We start from the raw sequence: 17,714 nt of genomic DNA on the forward strand, positions 1-17,714 counted from the left end.
ACCATTGTCTCTCCTAGAAGCCCAAGTGGGTGACTGGTAAAGTGTTGAAGTGATGGGTTACAGTCAAATTGTGATTGGTTCTGAGTGTCAGATCCTAGATTTTGGACTGTATCTTGAAGAATCCAAGCCATCTGAGGGATTTTTGTTTTGTTTTTGCTTATTCTGTACAAAGAAATGTGGTGAAAATGATCCTGAATGTTGTCATTTTTATTATCTTTTTGTATTTCATTTAAATTCTAAGTTTAAAAAAAAAATTTATTTTTATAGAGACAAGCTCTCACTATGTCACTGTGTTGCCCAGGCTGGCCTCAAACTCCTAGGCTCAAGCCATCCACCCACCTTGGTTTACCCAAAGTGCTGGGATTACAGGCATAAGCCACCGTGCCCAACCTTTCTTTGGTTGTTTCTGACTCATTTCATCACAATCAGAAAAGTCAGTCTGATGCTAATGTTCTGTGAGATTAGGCACAACAGAAGCACCCCATGGCCTGGCCAGTTCCTGACAATATGCAGGCCTACTGAATAAGGTCAGACCAGTTCCTGGATACCAGGGGCTGTTTTCTCACCTATACCCAATAAAATTACAAAAACAATAATATCGTGTATGTGTGTGTTTTGAAGTGATGTAGCATTAAAAAATAAGGCCGGGCACAGTGGCTCACACCTGTAAATCCCAGCACTTTGGGAGGCCAAGGCTGGAAGATTGCTTAGGCAAGATGACCAGACTCCGACTCCACAAAATATACAGAAAATTAACAGGGTGTGGTGGCTGGTGCCTGTAGTCCCAGCTACTTGGAAGGCTGTGGTGAGAGAATCAGCTGAGCCTGGGAAGGCGAGCCTGCATCAAGCCGTAATCATACTACTGCACTCCAGCTTGGGTAACAGAGTGACAAAATAAGACCCTGTCTCAAAAGCAAAGCAAAGCAAAGCAATTAAAGATATGATCAGGATTCAAACTGTATACCCTAAGGAGGTATCAAGAAATTACCTTAAAAATATCAGACATATTAGGCATCAAATCATCATCAAAACATAGCAGGAAAGAAATGTACGAATTTTCATTTTTTTAAAGCTTCAGTTAGCAACAAATTCTGAAGTGTCCTGGAAAGAAAAAATACTGCTTGGTCTTGACTGTGTTTGGATTAGGAATTATAAAGCGTGATAAACAAACCTGGACCTGAAGGGTTCATTGGTTCTTTGATTCATTCAATCTTTTGATGAATATTTACTGAGCATTGTGTATGTTCCAGGCATTGTTCTAAGAACAAATGTATATGCCACACACAAAATTCCCTGTCCTGGTGAAACCTAATTATGTAGAAATAAGCAATAAACAATTTATAAAGCTAAATATAGGCAGAGAACAGTATCTCATGCCTATAATCATAGCACTTTGGGAAGCCGAGGCAGGCGGATTCTTCAAACTCAAGAGTTCGAGACCAGCCTGGGCACCATGGTGAAACCCCATCTCTACAAAAAATACCAAAATTAGCTGGGCATGGTGGCACACATCTGTAGTCCCAGCTACTCAGGAGGCTGAGGAGGGAGGATCGCTTGAACCCAGGAGGTTGAGGTTCAGTGAGCCAACATTGCACCACTGCACTCTAGCATGGATGACAAAGTGAGACCTTGTCTCACCAAAAAAAAAAAAAAAAAGCAAAATACACAGTATATCAGAGGATGGTATATGCATAGGAGTGGTGGCAAGTTAAATAGGGTGGTCACGGGAAAATTAGCTCAGTGGTTCTCTATGCTCCACATTTGAATTCATAGGGAACTTTTGAGAAGTATTCATGTAAGGGCATTATCCGTATAGATTCTAATTCACTTGTTCAGGCATGATATTAAAAGAGAGTAGCAGTCGAGTTCTTCAATACTGGCTTGATTATAAAGGAAGATACACAGAGGAAAACTAGTTTTAAAAAGATGAGGGCAGCCAGGTGCAGTGGCTCATGCCTGTAATCCCAACACTTTCGGAGGCCGAGGCAGGCGGATCACAAGGTCAGGAGATTGAGACCATCCTGGCTAACTCGGTGAAACTCCGTCTCTACTAAAAATACAAAAAATTAGCCGGGCGTGGTGGCGGGCACCTGTAGTCCCAGCTACTCGGGAGGCTGAGGCAGGAGAATGGTGTGAACTTGGGAGGCGAAGCTTGCAGTGAGCCAAGATCATGCCAGTGCACTCCAGCCTGGGGGAGATCATGCCAGTGCACTCCACGCCAGAGACTCCGTCTCAAAAAAAAAAAAAAGAAAAAAAAAAATGGTGAGGGCAAGAGATAATTTTCCCAATTGAAAGGTACCAGGAATTGCTCCCAATACAGCACTTAGTGACCAAGCAAAAGAAGGTGTCTGCAAAGTATCAGTCATAGCATTAGACCAGTTCCAATTGGGGCTTATTCTGCCCTAAGGTCTCTAGAGTGTTTAACAGTGTGTTGGCCACACTTCCTGTGTAATCTCCTCCCTTTGAATGTTGGCTGGATCTAGTGACCTGCTCCTAACCTACAGAATATAGGAAATGTGATAGGATATCACTTTCATGATATGTGAGATATGTGTCTGTTGTTTTAAGCTGCCAATTTGGGGGCAATTTCTTATACAACAGATAACTAATATATTTAGGCAGGCCTGATCAGCCAGAGAGCAGTGGATCCTATGGCTGGAAGGGAGTATAGTTGAGAAAAATACCAGACATCATAGTCATAAATTTGCCAAATCTGAGTTCAGATGCTAATCATGACATCATAGACCCTTTTCGTAAGATTCTCCTATTGAAAGACTTGTGTATAAGCTTGGTGTAAATCTATACATTATCTTTTTGAAAAAAGCCATGACCAATAGATTAAATCTAAAGAGCATTAACAGATGCCTCCTATTTATTTATAGAGGGTATGGTAGGCTAAATAATGACCCCAAAAATAGGTCCACAACCAATCACCAGAACCTGTGAATATGTTACCTTATGTTACCTTAAGTGGTCAAAGGAATTTTGCAAATGGATTTTCACTGAAGATTTTGAGATGGGGAGATTATCTTGTATTATCTAAGTGGGTCCAATGTAATCAAGAGGGTCCTTATAAAAGGAAGGCAGGAGCTTCAGAGTCAGGAGAAGAAAATGTGAGTTTAGAAGCAATAAGTAATGCAAGGAAGGGACTACTAGAAGCTGAAAAAGCCAGGAAAATGAATTATCTCATGATGTCTCCAGAAGATACACAGCCCTGCTAATACTTTTATTGTAGACTTCTGATATCCAAAACGGCAAAAAAAATTTAATTGATGTTGTCTTAGCCAGGGATGGTGGTGTGCACCTATAGTCCTAGCTACTTGGGAGGCTGAAGAGGGGCGATTATTTGAACCCAGGAGTTTGAGGCTGCAATGAGCTATGATTGTGTCACTACAGTCCAGCCTGAGTGATAGTGTGAGACCCTATTTTAAAAAATAAATAAAATAGGCCAGACGCAGTGGCTCACGCCTGTAATCTCAGCACCTTGGGAGGCCGAGGTGGTCGGATCACGAGGTCAGGAGTTCAAGACCAGCCTGGCCAACATAGTGAAACCGCGTCCCTACTAAAAATACAAAAAATTAGCCAGGTGTTGTGGCAGGCGCCTGTAATCCCAGCTACTCAGGAGGCTAAGGCAGGAGAATGGCTTGAACCCGGGAGGCGGAGGTTGCAGTGAGATGAGACTGTGCCATTGCACTCCAGCCTGCGCGACAGAGCGAGACTCTGTCTCAAAAATAAATAAATAAATAACAACAAATAAATTCATATTGTCTTAAACCACCAAATTTCTGGTAAGCAATAGGAAGCTAATAAAGAGTCACTAAGATAGCACCATGAAATAGGGCTAAACAGGCAGAAGGAAGTCTACAGGGCTTTTTTCTGGAACAATTTTTAGAGGCCAGAGGAGTTCACGGAGCTCTACTTTTGCTGTCATTGAGAGCCCTGGAGGATACGTTTTGAACAGTAGAGAGAGTCAACAGAAGGAATTTAGAGTCCCATTGACAGTTGGGATTGCTGTATTTGGAGTCCAGAGTGTTAACCGTTATACCGTGGTACCTTTGTATAACAAAGGTTCTAGTGAAGACTTGTATACTATTGCATCTGGTCAGTTAATCTTTAAAATGGGCATAGATTCAATGTAAGGAACACTAATAGCTTCGCATGGGGAGAAAAATGCAGGCTCTCAGATGACTCAATTTGTGGTTTACACATTTTCATGCCCAAGTCCAAAGATAGCATGCAGAGCATTCGGAGTGAGCTCTGAAGAAGACAAAAGTCATAGGTGGGTCCTCTGATACATGAACCTTTACTCATCCCAGCAGATGATTAACTTACAGTGATCTAACTGACTTCAGGCTCCAGCAAAGCAAAGCAAAGCTTTCAAAAGAAGAGCTTCTAGGGATACATGAGGGTGATGGGCAGAGGACAACTTTCAGTAGCCAGAGGAAAGAGCAAGAAGCTGGATGTTGCTCCAGAAAACAAGTGCAAGTATGTGAGACTATCTATACATGCCCAAGCGTACTTCTCCATTTGGGTAAACTCAAGAGCAAGGTCACCAAAACTGAGACAGGTCCACTGAAATTTGAAGCCTAGGTGCTAGCCATTAAGTCACTAGGACATTGAAATTGAATCCCTACTGAAAGACTGATATGTACTTTTAACGTAACAGTTAACCTTTCAAATAATGTGGACAATGCATTAGTTTAAGGAGTTTGGGTGGAGCCCCAGCTGAGTAGAGATAGCAGAGGCTCTAAGATGTGTACAACTGTAGCGCTGTGCAGTGCAAACATTTTAAGGACAGTGTTAGTAATTAGAAGCAGATGGAACGCTTTAAATAAGCTCTAGAAAAGGAAGAAACTGAGACTGGGGGCTGTAAAACATGAACTCTTAATCACTGGGGCCAAGATTCTAACTTACCAGAATCTGAGAAACTGGGCAAAAAGGCAAAAAGAGACATCAAGTAAAATAGGAATAGGGCTAAAATTTCAGAGGTCAGTAGACAGAGACAGTTTTCTCCAGGACAGGGTGCCATGTTGATTGGCAGCACTTGCAGCCAAGTGGGTACACCTCGAAGGTGGGTTAATGATTTAAGAGAACCACAGAGGAAAATTGACCAAGATGTTGCTAAAATCCCAAAGAGATTTGGACTCAAATTCCTGGATTCAGAACCCCGAGTGCTAACCCATATACTATGGGACCCTTACATGAGGCGCTTGCTGCTACAATTCTTATGTAAATCCTTGCATTTTGAGGGACCTCCAAAGAAGAAAAGATTCGCAGGAGGGGCCTCTGACACATAAACCATTAAGCACCCTGAGCACGCAAATAACACCCTGGCTGCCTTTGGGAAGTCAGGGAAGAGTGGATGCTAAGAGAAAAGACCAAGAATGTGCAAGGACATGATACTAGTCAGAAGCTAGAAATGACAATCGGGAGTTACATGACACTTGCTAATCGGGAGAAGAAACTGCGAATGAGAAGGTAAATCCACAGACCAGAGTGTGTTGGCGATTTAAGAGAAGAACGAAGGATGGGTCACCAAAATTAGAACAGGTCCCACCGAGATTTGAACTCGGATCACTGGATTCAAAGTCCAGAGTGCTAACCATTACACCATGGGGCCACCTTCTGTTATCAATTTCATGAATATCTATAAATATTGATTACAGAGCATGTCATATATTCTATACAGTATTCTATTAATATTTATTAAATTAATACTATCTGTATCCCATATAGTAGAGGCTCCAAGAGACTCACATGCACTACAAATATACCTGGACCAAGCCCATCTTAGAAAGTGATAAAACTTGAAGCTGTTTGAGTATTGTTCAAAAAAAGAAAGAACTGAGGTCTGGTAGGTGTAACACGTATCCTTAAACTTGCATATGATAATCTAAATCTGAGGAACTTGCGTCCAACAAGAGAGGAGAGGCAAGAGAGGACAGATGTGAAATTACAGGTGAAAAATTAGAGGATGCTAGGCCGGGCGCGGTGGCTCAAGCCTGTAATCCCAGCACTTTGGGAGGCCGAGACGGGCGGATCACGAGGTCAGGAGATCGAGACCATCCTGGCTAACACGGTGAAACTCCGTCTCTACTAAAAATACAAAAAACTAGCTGGGCGAGGTGGCGGGCGCCTGTAGTCCCAGCTACTCGGGAGGCTGAGGCAGGAGAATGGCGTAAACCCAGGAGGCGGAGCTTGCAGTGAGCTGAGATCCGGCCACTGCACTCCAGCCTGGGCGACAGAGCGAGACTCCGTCTCAAAAAAAAAAAAAAGAAAAAGAAAAATTAGAGGATGCTGTTCTGCAGGGAAGCATCGTGCTGCCTACTGGGATGGGATGTTAACGAGCTTAAGTGATCAGGTGCAGGCTCTTCTGTGTACAATGTTAATTTGAGAGAAGGAAAGAGCACTAAAAGTGTTAGAGGTCCCACCGAGATTTGAACTCGGATCGCTGGATTCAAAGTCCAGAGTGCTAACCATTACACCATGGGGCCAACGCCACAGTACCATCCTAGCATATTTTTGATAGCATGAATGTAGTACGTGGAATTGATCCATTGAGAGTGCTGTTTGCTTTGGCCTCTCAAAATAGGTGCATAGTCCCAGATACCGAGAAAGCAACAAAACTGCTCCGGCAGGCGGAAAGCAAGAACAGAACTCACCTTTCCCAAAACTTGTTCGGATCTGCCCACGGAGATTATGAATAGGAGCGTTCCTTGATTAATCAGAACTGTGCATTTGCTGAACTTTTAGGTCACGATACGTTTAATCTACTTAAGTTTATAAAAGAAAATATCAACACTTAGACATCTCTTAAAACATCTATGCAGCAACAGTTTTGGAGATTCTCCATCTGGTGTTTCCTCTGCAATTCTGGCCTCTGAAAGTAGGATGATAGGAGGCGAACCAGAAAGGATCTGTTTGAGATATTGATTCCATAAGTTAAAGGCAAGCACGGTTTTGGAAGTCAGACGTGAGCTGAATTTCAGACAGGGAGACAGCATTTCAAGAAGACTTAAAGGCAAAACAACTTGAGCGTTTTCCCATCATTTTTATAGCAGTGTCAGAAATTACTTGTGTTTTCAAGTGCGTGCCCATGTAACACTTTGAAAATCTTTCTCTAAGTCTTGTTATACAAAAGAACTAAAACTATCTGCTTCCACTTTTATGGAGAAAGATAACAGAAAAATAAAAAATACTACTCCATGTTATTCTGTGTGATTGCACAGGTAGTGTACCGCATTTCCTCTACCTGAAAGAACAAAAAGAAAAAAAAAAAAAAAGCACACCGTAGTCGGCAGGATTCGAACCTGCGCGGGGAGACCCCAATGGATTTCAAGTCCATCGCCTTAACCACTCGGCCACGACTACATGCCTCCTTCAGCACCCTGGATATATTCCCATGAGGAATATATGTTTCTTTTCACAGACATCTTTAAATTCGTTGGACAAGATAACAACTCTGGAAAGTTTCTCTTCCTGGTTAAAAAACAGAATCAAAATTTTAAAGATTTAGATATTGGCTAAAAGAGATATTGCAAATTGCAAGACTTGTCTGATGGAGGAAGTACGAAAGACTTTAAGAGGGGGCCACACGCCAACCCCTAAATGGTCTCCAAATCTAAGAGGCTGGCTGAAAGGCTCTCCACACCTAATTAGTAGGATTACAGGCATTGAAGACTGCAAATTTGCATTTCCACCAGAATACCTTGTGGATTCTTATACACGGGTCAGGTCCGCTAACGTTTAGCATGCCTCATTTAAAACTCCTATTTTGCAGTGTCCTAGTCTTCAAGTAAAATATACAACTCCACATAGCAGAGGATGGTTTCGATCCATCGACCTCTGGGTTATGGGCCCAGCACGCTTCCGCTGCGCCACTCTGCTGTCGCAACAGTACTCTCGTCATGGATGTATTAAAGGCTACAATTTCTGGCATCTTCCTAACTTTAAATGACTTCTTGTCCTTTGCCAAATTATCCTGGAGAATGAGAAGTGCACACTGGCCATCCATATTGGGCTGCACGCCACTTCTAAACACCAGCAGTTTAGAATTCTTCCTCGATAAATTCGAATCAGCTAAGGTTGAAGTTCTCCGGAGTTCCGACGGAAGCATGTTTCGAGTTACTGGAAAAATAAGTGCAGGCTAATTGGCATAATTTATAAAGGTGAAATTATAAATGCTTGGGCAAATTTCAGCCATTCCTGGATACCAGAGGGAGTCGTTATTACTTCCAGACATTTTTTACTTGCGATTTTCATCGAAAATGTTCAGTGGAAAAAAAAAAAAAACTACAGTTGCATCGAGGGGGAACCGAAACTGAATCTCCCTCTCGGCAGGTGAGAATTCTACCACTCAACTACCGGTGCTAAAAGTAATTGCATGGGTTTGTTTTCGTTTTTATCTATCATATCGTCCTTTAAAAAGTGACAATGTATGTTCTCTGTCTATAATGTTTTAAAAATCCAATCAAATATTATGTCTAAATATTCTGAGTAAACCTTTGAACATAGAAGTAAACAGAAAGTCTGCTGATACGTGACCCTTGGAGACTTTCGAAGTGAAAAAGACACTCAAGCCTGTAATCCCAGCATTTTGGGAGGCCGAGGCGGGTGGATAGCTTGAGGTCAGGGGTTCGAGACCAGCCTGCCCAACACGGTAACACTCTGTCTCTATTAAAAATACAAAAATTAGCCGGGCGTGGTGGGTGGCGCGCGCCTGTAATCCCAGCTACTCGGGAGGCTGAAGCACGAGAATCGCTTGAACCCGGAAGGAGGAGGTTGCAGTGAGCGGGGATGGCCCATCAAATGCACTCCAGCCTGGGTGACAAAGGAGAAAGGGGAGGGGAGGGGAGGGGAGAGAGAAAGTTTGAGTTTCGGGAAGGAAATCAAGCTCATCCACTTGGCTGTTGAGTGGAAGCCTCAGTTATGGCCTTTTTTTTTTTTTTTTTTTTTTTTTTGAGACTGAGTCTTGCTCTGTCGCCTGGGTTAGAGTGCAGTGGCACCATCTCGGCTCACTGCAACCTCCACCTCCCAGGTTCAAGTGATTCTCCTGTCTCAGCCTCCCAAGTAGCTAGGATTACAGGTGCATGCCACCATGCCCGGGTAATTTTTATATTTTTAGTAGAAATGGGATTTCACCATGTTGGCCAGGCTGGTCTCGAACTCCTGACCTCAGGCGATGTGACCGGCAAAGTGCAGGAATTGCAGATGTGAGCCACGGTGCCTGGCTGGGAGTTTATTTTTGTAATGGGGTACACGGAAAAGGCTGGGAAATTATGGCCAGACCAACCCAAAATCACAAAGTTTTCCAGAGCTTATATACCTTCTAAGCTATATGTCTACAGGTAAGTGTGCATGCATTTAAAGACATACTCTTGGCATGCATTTAAAGACATACGAAGCTATATGTCTACATGTAAATGTGCATGCATTTAAAGACACATAGCCTTTGTATAAGGGCACTGGCTTTTTTTTTTTTTTTCTTTTAATATTTAACGTAACCACTCAGTCAGTGCTGACACTGTTATCATGGAGGCCTGCCTGTTCAGCCATTAGGGAGACCTGGCCTGCCACTCTATGTCTGCTGTGTCAAACGAAAACGATACTCTCCTTGATCAAACTCTAGTCAGGCTCTTCTGTACGTTCTTCTCAACAAAGCCTCAACCTTGACCTTTAAAGACTAAAGACACTAACATGATTTCTAACAGCTCAAGACCACATCCCTAGGATGACCGTAGTCCCCTTTAAAGTGCCTGCTGGAGAAAAATCAAGACTGCCAAAAGAATGTACTGTTTTTCCAAACAACACCTGAAGATAAAGCCCGTCACCCACTTCTGTGGGAAGGTAGGAGCTTAACTTCTGTCAGCACCAGTTAGCAAACGTAGATGGGTTTCATATGAACTAATCTCCTCTTTCTGATTTTTGTAATTTTTCACTCCACTGAGCACTGCTCACCCCCTTTTCTGTTCCTTCATTTTGTCTTTAAAATGCTCAGTCACAGGCTGGGCGCAGTGGCTCATGCCTGTAATCCCAGAACATTGGGAGGCCAAGGCGGGCGGATTACCTGAGGTCAGGAGTTCGAGACCAGCCTAGCCAACATGGTGAAAACCTGTCTGTACTAAAAATACAAAAATTAGCCGGGCGTGGTGGCAGGTGCCTGTAATCCCAGCTACTTAGGAGGCTGAGGCAGGAGAATCCCTTGAACCTGGGAGGTGGAAGTTGCAATGAGCCGAGATTGCACCATTGCACTCCAGCCTGGGCAATAAGAGCAATATTTCATCTCAAGAAAAAAGAAAAAAAAAATAGTCACTTCTGCACAAATTTAAGTTGAGTTCATTTCATGCTCTACTCTTCTTTATTGGAATATTGTATGGATTAAAATCTGTACTGGGTACAGGGGTCTCAGAATCAAGTGGCATCTCTTGATCTGCTGAAAAGCTAAATCTCAGAAATGTCTCAAATGTCAGGTTTTCATTTTGTTTTTATTTTTTGAGATGCAGTTTCACTCTTGTTGCCCAGGCTGGAGTGCAGTGGCGTGGTGTCAGCGCACTGCAACCTCCGCCTCCTGGGTTCAAATGATTCTCCTGCCTCAGGCCTCCCAAATAGCTGGGATTACAGGCGCCACCACGCCCGGTTAATTTTTTGTATTTTTAGTAGAGACGGGGTTTCATCATGTTGGCCAGATTGGTCTCGAACTCCTGACCTTGGGTGATCCACCCACCTCGGCCTCCCAAAGTGCAGGGATTGTAGGCATAAGCCACCGCTCTTGGCCGGGAAGTTATAAATCTTGCAACCCCCAGTTAGTGACCCTGGGGCAGTAAAAAACTTACAGAAAAACAAGCTAAGCAATGGCAGGTTATTGTCTATGCCTATTCTTGAGCAAAGTTCAGGACCCTACCATAATTCTTACCTATTCTTGTGAATGCAACTTCAGTCTCCACAAAAGAAGGTGGAGGCCAGTTTTCCTTGCCTCAAAGTGTATCTGTAAACTGAATTCCTCTTGTAGTTCTCTTGGCCTCTGCCCTAAAATAAGCAAAAAAACAAAACAAACAAACAAAACAATTTAGCTTATGAGGTGTAGAAGCAAGATGGAGTCAGTCATGTTAGATTTCTGTCATTACTTATAATTCTGCCAAGGTGGCATCAGTGTGAGCAAATAAATTTCTGTCATTTAAGCCTCCCAGTATATGGTACTTGTTATGGCAGCCCTAGCAAACCAATACAATTACTAACAGTGAAATCTGAAGCAATAAAATAATTACTGTGCAATAATAGTATAGAACTTTAACAGAACTCTAATTATACACCTTTTAGGAATACAGTAAAATAGAAAATGCTTGCTTCCTTAAAAAAAAAAAAAAAAGACAAGTGGACAGGGCGCAGTGGCTCATGCCTGTAATCGCAGCACTTTGGGAGGCCGAGGCAGGCAGATCACCTGAGGTCAGGAATTCGAGACCAGCCTGGCCAACATAGTGAAACCCTATCTCTACTAAAAATACAAAAATTAGCTGGGCATGGTGGTGCATGCCTGTAGTCCCAGCTAGTCGGGAAGCTGAGGCAGGAGGATTGCTTGAACCTGAGAGGCAGAGGTTGCAGGGAGCCAAGATCCCGCCACTGCACCCCAAGCCTGGGCGACAAAAAAAAAAGAAAGGTTTATGTCAATATCCTTGGCAAGAGATAATAAATGGAAGCAAATAGGCCACTGTAATAATTGAGAGAAGTGAATAAATGGGATATGAAATATGAGGAGATAAAACTCAGCACAACTTGGGACTCCAAGCGAAGAAGAGGTAATGTCCAGGATGGCTGCAAGTTCCTGACTCCAGGTCGAGTGGGGATGAAACTGAGAAGGTATGAAGTGTTGCAGGCAGATAAGCAAAGGAAGAGTCAGGAAGCAAAGAGGGCAGGGAATGAGCATGGAAAAAGCGCCAACTTTTAGGGGGTTACGTGTAGGAAAAGTTATCTAATGCCAGAAGAGAGCGTTTAATCTCCCTTTGAAGAGGTGGCCAAAGATAGACTGTCCACGAGGTGAATTCATTTTAGAGTCATAGCAGCAAGCCAAGGGCAAAAGAGACAGATCTCACTCATCTGTGTATCTCGAGTTGACTAAGTATATCTCAGTTCAGATCATTTTGCCCCCTTCCAAAACACAACCACCCCTGACCCCGACGTGATTTGAACACGCAACCTTCTGATCTGGAGTCAGACGCGCTACCGTTGCGCCACGAGGTCACTGGAACATCAGCTTTTCGTTTCCAACTAAGAATCTAATCTTATCTTCCTCCCAATTTCATTATTTGATTTGATCTCTTTTCACAGTTTCGCTAAGGCTTTGTTGAGAAAAATAAGGGAGTGTCCGGATTAAACATTAATCCCAAACCCAAATAAATGCTCCATATATGAAAAACAGTTGTTTCTCAAGTTCAAGTTTAGATTTGCGGTGAAACAGTAATAAGAACGGTTATGAAGTTTGTAGTACCACTTTCTGTAAATGCGCTAGACGACTCCCTCTTCAGGAAGAGAATTCCAGGCTTGCACTGCCCCGCAGGACCTGGCCTAGCTAGCACTTACTTCACTCAAACCTATGCGCACACCCGCCCCATCCTCAACCTACTGGGATTCAAAATCCTAACATGAATAATATCTCTTGCCTAAAGGCTCACTTCTCAGTCCAAATCCACGGGCCCTCTGGTCTCTATTGTGTACACGAGCCATTCAGTTCACAAAAATAACCCAAAACAAGCCGCTAACATTTACTGAACTCACCGTTTTCCTCTAGCCTCGTGGATTAACTTCCTCCAGCCTAGCTATTCTCAAAAAGCGCCTCAGGGTCGGAAGCAGCAGGGAAGCTAGGAAAAGCGGAACCTCACGCCTACTGAATCAGAAACTGGGCGTGGGTCCCACCAGTCTGTTTTAACTAGCCTTCCAGGAGATTGGGATGTAGGAAAAAGTTTGAGAATGACTGTTCCAGCCTAGAAACCCGATATTTTGCTCTTTCAAGAAAATAAGGCCGGGCGCGTTGGCTCTGGGAGGCCGAGGCGGGCGGATCACCTGTGGTCGGGAGTTCAAGACCAGCCTGACCGATATGGAGAAACCCCCCTCTCTACTAAAAATACAAAATTAGCCGGGCGTGGTGGCGCATGCCTGTAATCCCAGCTACTCGGGAGGCTGAGGCAGGAGAATCGCTTGAACCCAGGAGGCAGGGGTTGCAGTGAGCCGAGATCGTGCCACTCACTGCACTCCAGCCTGGGCAATAAGTGCGAAACTCCGTCTCAAAAAAAAAAAAAAATAAGAAGAAGAAGAAAAGAAAAGAAAAAAAGAAAAGAAACGTCCAGCCTTCTAAGATGGAGGAAGGACAGTGTATTAGTTAACTGTGCTCCTGTAACAAATACTACAGACTGGGTGGCTTAGACAACAGAAATCACTTTCTCACATTTCTGGACACTAGCAGTCCGAGATCAAAGAACTTACCTGTTTGATTTTTTTTTTCTCCCCTGAGGCCTTTTTTGTTGGCTTGCAGGTGACTATCTTTTCCCTCTGCCTTTAAATGATTTTTTCTTTGTGTGTCCGTGTTCTAATCTCTTCCTATAAGGACACCTGCCCTTACGATTAGGGCCCTACTTTCATGATCTCAAATTACCTTAATTATCCCCTTTAAAGACCCTATCTCCAAATACTGTCACATTCTTTTTCCCTTTATTTATTTATTTACTTATTGATAAACATTATTTCATTCTATTTCCCCATTTCGCAGATGAAATACTGTCACATTATGAAGTACTAGAGATTAGGGCTTCAACATATGAACTTGGGGGTTTGGAGGAAGGCTAAATTCAATTCACACAGGTCGTTTCCAGACGAAGCTGTACTGACAATTTCCGAGCCTGGCATAGGGAAAAGGGATATAAATGGGGGCTCCGTGGTGAAAATCTACTGTCTCTTTGCTTTTCCCACTCCTGGTTTAGGATTTAGCTTTCTCAAGGCTCTCAAAATCACCGACTCCTCAATTAGCTTTCCAGATGACAAACTTTTGTTTCTATTATCTCCTCTCCCTATTTGGATGTATATTTTAGTGTTGTTTGAGTGAGATTTGCGGAATATGCAGAAGTAAATTCTTGTGTTTAACCCGCAGTCTTTACCTGGAAGCATCGTAAGGCAGTGGTGGTTCCCTGCATGTGGAAAGCAGTCTGGTTCTGCCTTCGCCTCTCCAGCTCTCAACTCAAGCATTCCAAATGCTGGCATTGTCCAGAAAAATCTAACAGGTTTATTTATAATTATTATAAAGTTGAACCGCTGAAACTTGTTCACTGAAACATCTTAACTTGCATTAATGCTGCACGTTTCCGCATTTACATTAAAAATTCACACCCAAATGAAAATGGAAAAACTGCAAATATCTGATTTCTGTCCCCTATTTTTCCACTCGAATCATACACTTAGGTACCTTTTGACCCCATGGGAAAAAAAATAACGTTCAGAACTACCAATAACAGGAAGAAGAGAATTTTTTCTAATGAAATGTTTCCCATCGTGGTGGATTCGTAAGCACGTTCTCCACGTATGCGGCGTGCTAGCTGGATGTCTTTTGGCATAATTGTTACACATTTGGCATGGATAGCACACAGGTTGGTGTCTTCAAAAAGGCCAACCAGATAGGCCTCACTTGCCTCCTGCAAAGCACCTATAGCTGCTCTCTGGAAGCGCAGATCTGTTTTAAAAGTCCTGAGCAATTTCTCGCACCAGACGCTGGAAGGGAAGTTTGCAAATCATAACTTCACGGAGTGCCACTGTACCAGGCCTGTAGCGATGAGGTTTCTTCACCCCTCCAGTAGTGGGCGCACTCTTGCGAGCGGCTTTTGTAGGCCAGTTGCTTCCTGGGTGCTTTACCACCGGTGGATCTGCCGGTGGATTTGCGGGCAGTCGGCTTTGTACGAGCCATGGTATAGAGACCTCCTTACTTACTCCCCTTCTCCTTTGGCTGGAGAGGCCGCGCTGAGCTGGCGTTAGAGAGCTACGGCAGCACAGCGGCGGCTGCGAACACAATTGCAGTAATTTTTTTTTTTTTTTTTTAGACAGAGTCGCGCACTGTCGCCCCGGCTGGAGTCTGGAGTGGGCACGATCTCGGATCACTGCAACCTCCGCCTCCGCCTCCGCCTCCGCCTCCGCCTCCGCCTCCGCCTCCTGGGTTTTCAATCCATTCTCCTGGCTCAGCCTCCCGAGTAGCTGGGATTACAGGCGCCCGCCACCACGTCCTGCTAATTTTTGTATTTTTAGAAGAGACGGGGTTTCACAGTGTTGGCCAGGCTGGTCTCGAACTTCCGACCTGGTGATTCGCCTGTCTCGGCCTCACAAAGTGCTGGGATTACACGCGTGAGCCACCGCGCCCGGCCAATTGCGGTACTTGTTTTTTGTTGTTGTTTGTTTGTTTTTTAACCATTAAACTTCGTCTCTCCCCAACCAGGATGTTTTTTTCAGGGGTTGGAAATTCCTTGGTTTACAACAGTGATTTCACTAAGTACATTTACAGCTCATGGGGAGGAGATTATTTTCTGTCAAAAAATTGATGCGCTTCCTAGCCCGAGACCACGTGGCCTAATGGATAAGGCGTCTGACTTCGGATCAGAAGATTGAGGGTTCGAATCCCTCCGTGGTTATTTGGGGGCCTGACTGCTTTGGTGTTATTTTCCGTCCTCAAAGCTGGTAATCAGAAGTGTACTCTTTCCACTTACTTCACTAAATTATCGTAATTGTGGATCCCTTCCTACAATCCCTTTGCCTTTGCCCTGTACTTAGCCGCCCCGTGTCTGTTTATCCTCTCTCTCTCCACCATAACGCCATACAGTCCATCTTCTGGGCCAGCGCTACTCAAAATTTGGTCCAGTCCCAGAACCAGTAACATCACCTGGGAGCTTCTTAAAAATAACAGCTTTCGAGGTCGACCTCCCTCTCTAGTCCGCACTACACTTGACCTACTTAGAATCGCCGTGTGTGGGCCCTAGGATTCTGGGGTTTAACCCAGTGGTTCGGTTGCACGCTCGAGTATGAGAACCATTTATAGACCTTACGGGCTGTAGAATGCACTCTAGACCATAAAGCACAAACACGTCAGACCCAATTACAATTTAGCGCCAACCTACGTGAGTTTCAAGGCTGTTATGACAGGGGTAATGTGAAGCTGCCATGGGAACCTCTTGGAAAGACTGGGGTACGAAGGAAGGCAGAAAAGAGGTCCACACGTTTGACAAAAGTGTCTTCTAACAAATACAGAAGACTAGTAGAATTAGAAGAATCACCATTTGCAAACCTTAGAAAAATAATAGACCAAAGCAACGAATGAGCTTAACGACCTTAAAACCATTAGGAAAAGGTAGTTGGGAAATAATATATGCTCATGGTGTTAAGGGCCACCCCAACATTACTTGTCAATTGTGAAGAGAGAAATAAAGAACCCTGGGGGGCACCACTCGGTCTCCACCATCAGCAGGATATCCCAACAAGTGCCTCCTGATATGAAGCTAGTACAATGTAAAGAACAGCGTCTGGGCAAAAATGTTTAACCTAAATCTAATCACTCAAATTAATCACAAGAGCAATCATTTAGATTTATCTTCTAATTTAAAAGGAGCAAAAATAAATTAAAAGATGCCATAAGGAAATAATGAGACAAATCCAGAATGTAGGACATTCTATGAGACAATTAGACCTTTTTTCTTACTTTGTTTTGTTTTGTTTTGACACAGGGTCTCGCTCTGTCGCCCAGGCTGGAGTGCAGTGGTGAAATCACAGCTCACTGCAGCCTCGATCTCCGGTGCTCAAGTGATCCTCACCTCAGCCTCCCTAGTAGCTGAGACCACGGGCACACACCACCCGGCCTAATTAATTATTTTTCTATTTTTTGTAGAGACCGATCTCTCTGTGTTGCCCAGGCCGGGGGAAGAAAGGGAGGCAGGCAGGAAGGCAGGAAGGCAGGAAGGAAGAGATTAAAAGATGTCATGAGGAAATAATAAACAGCTGGGAGACTGTTCTAATGTGAAAGAACGTAAGGAAACGTAAAAACTGACTCTAAAAATATATTAGATAAAATCAAATAAATGCTTAGATGTTTTTATTCACTTATTTAGAGTTTCTTTCGGTCGCCCAGGCTGGAATGCAGTGGCGCGATCACTGTAACCTCCTGAGCTCAAGCCATCCTCCCGCCTAAAATTCCGGAGTAGCTGGGATTACAGGAGCGCGCCACCAGGCCAGGCTGATTTTTTAAAATCTGTTTGGTACAGAGGCACAAGAGAAGAGCTTGTTTTGTTACCGGTGCTCCCAAACCCTGGGGTCAAGAAATCCTCCCGCCTCAGCATTCCCAAATGTTACAGGCGTGAGCCACTGCACCCAACCAGATATGAGATATTTTTAAAGAATTGCTTGATTTTTTTAAGTTTTGTTAATGATATTGTAGTTAAATAAAAGATGTATGTTTAGGCGACACATGTTTATGGATTTTGTTGTGATATATCATAATGTCTGCAAGTGAATTTCATATGATTCAGCAGAAATAGGTAGATGAGACTAAGATGGCAAAATGTTAATTATTGAATGTGGGTGATGAGTATACAGATAATTGCCTATTCTTTCACATTCTTTATATGTTTGAAAGTTTTTACAATAAAAAATTTAATTTTTCAAGAAGGCTTGACAGAAGCTGTGCTATTTTTAAAAAGGCC

At 43.5% G+C, this 17,714-nt stretch overlaps 1 long non-coding RNA gene and 6 other non-coding genes across 7 annotated transcripts in view; 1 reads left to right on the top strand and 6 right to left on the bottom strand.

Moving 5' to 3' along the window:
* Window positions 1-5,548: 5,548 nt before the first annotated feature.
* On the bottom strand, window positions 5,549-5,620 carry TRNAQ-UUG. The gene has a single exon. It is a non-coding gene; the product is annotated as a tRNA-Gln (tRNA).
* Window positions 5,621-6,422: 802 nt separating this feature from the next.
* On the bottom strand, window positions 6,423-6,494 carry TRNAQ-UUG. The gene has a single exon. It is a non-coding gene; the product is annotated as a tRNA-Gln (tRNA).
* Window positions 6,495-7,289: 795 nt separating this feature from the next.
* Window positions 7,290-7,371, bottom strand: TRNAS-UGA. The gene has a single exon. It is a non-coding gene; the product is annotated as a tRNA-Ser (tRNA).
* Window positions 7,372-7,815: 444 nt separating this feature from the next.
* On the bottom strand, window positions 7,816-7,887 carry TRNAM-CAU. The gene has a single exon. It is a non-coding gene; the product is annotated as a tRNA-Met (tRNA).
* Window positions 7,888-12,162: 4,275 nt separating this feature from the next.
* TRNAW-CCA lies at window positions 12,163-12,234 on the bottom strand. The gene has a single exon. It is a non-coding gene; the product is annotated as a tRNA-Trp (tRNA).
* A 3,349-nt stretch (window positions 12,235-15,583) lies between these two features.
* Window positions 15,584-15,656, top strand: TRNAR-UCG. Its single transcript has one exon. It is a non-coding gene; the product is annotated as a tRNA-Arg (tRNA).
* Window positions 15,657-17,616: 1,960 nt separating this feature from the next.
* Window positions 17,617-17,714, bottom strand: part of LOC101000699 — a 7,277-nt gene continuing 7,179 nt past the window's right edge. The window contains exon 2 of the long non-coding RNA XR_645804.4: window positions 17,617-17,714. This exon is cut by the window's right edge and continues 212 nt beyond it. This is a non-coding gene — a long non-coding RNA (uncharacterized LOC101000699).

Source organism: Papio anubis, chromosome 6, assembly GCF_008728515.1.
Source record: "Papio anubis isolate 15944 chromosome 6, Panubis1.0, whole genome shotgun sequence".
NCBI classification, from domain to species: Eukaryota; Metazoa; Chordata; class Mammalia; order Primates; family Cercopithecidae; genus Papio; species Papio anubis.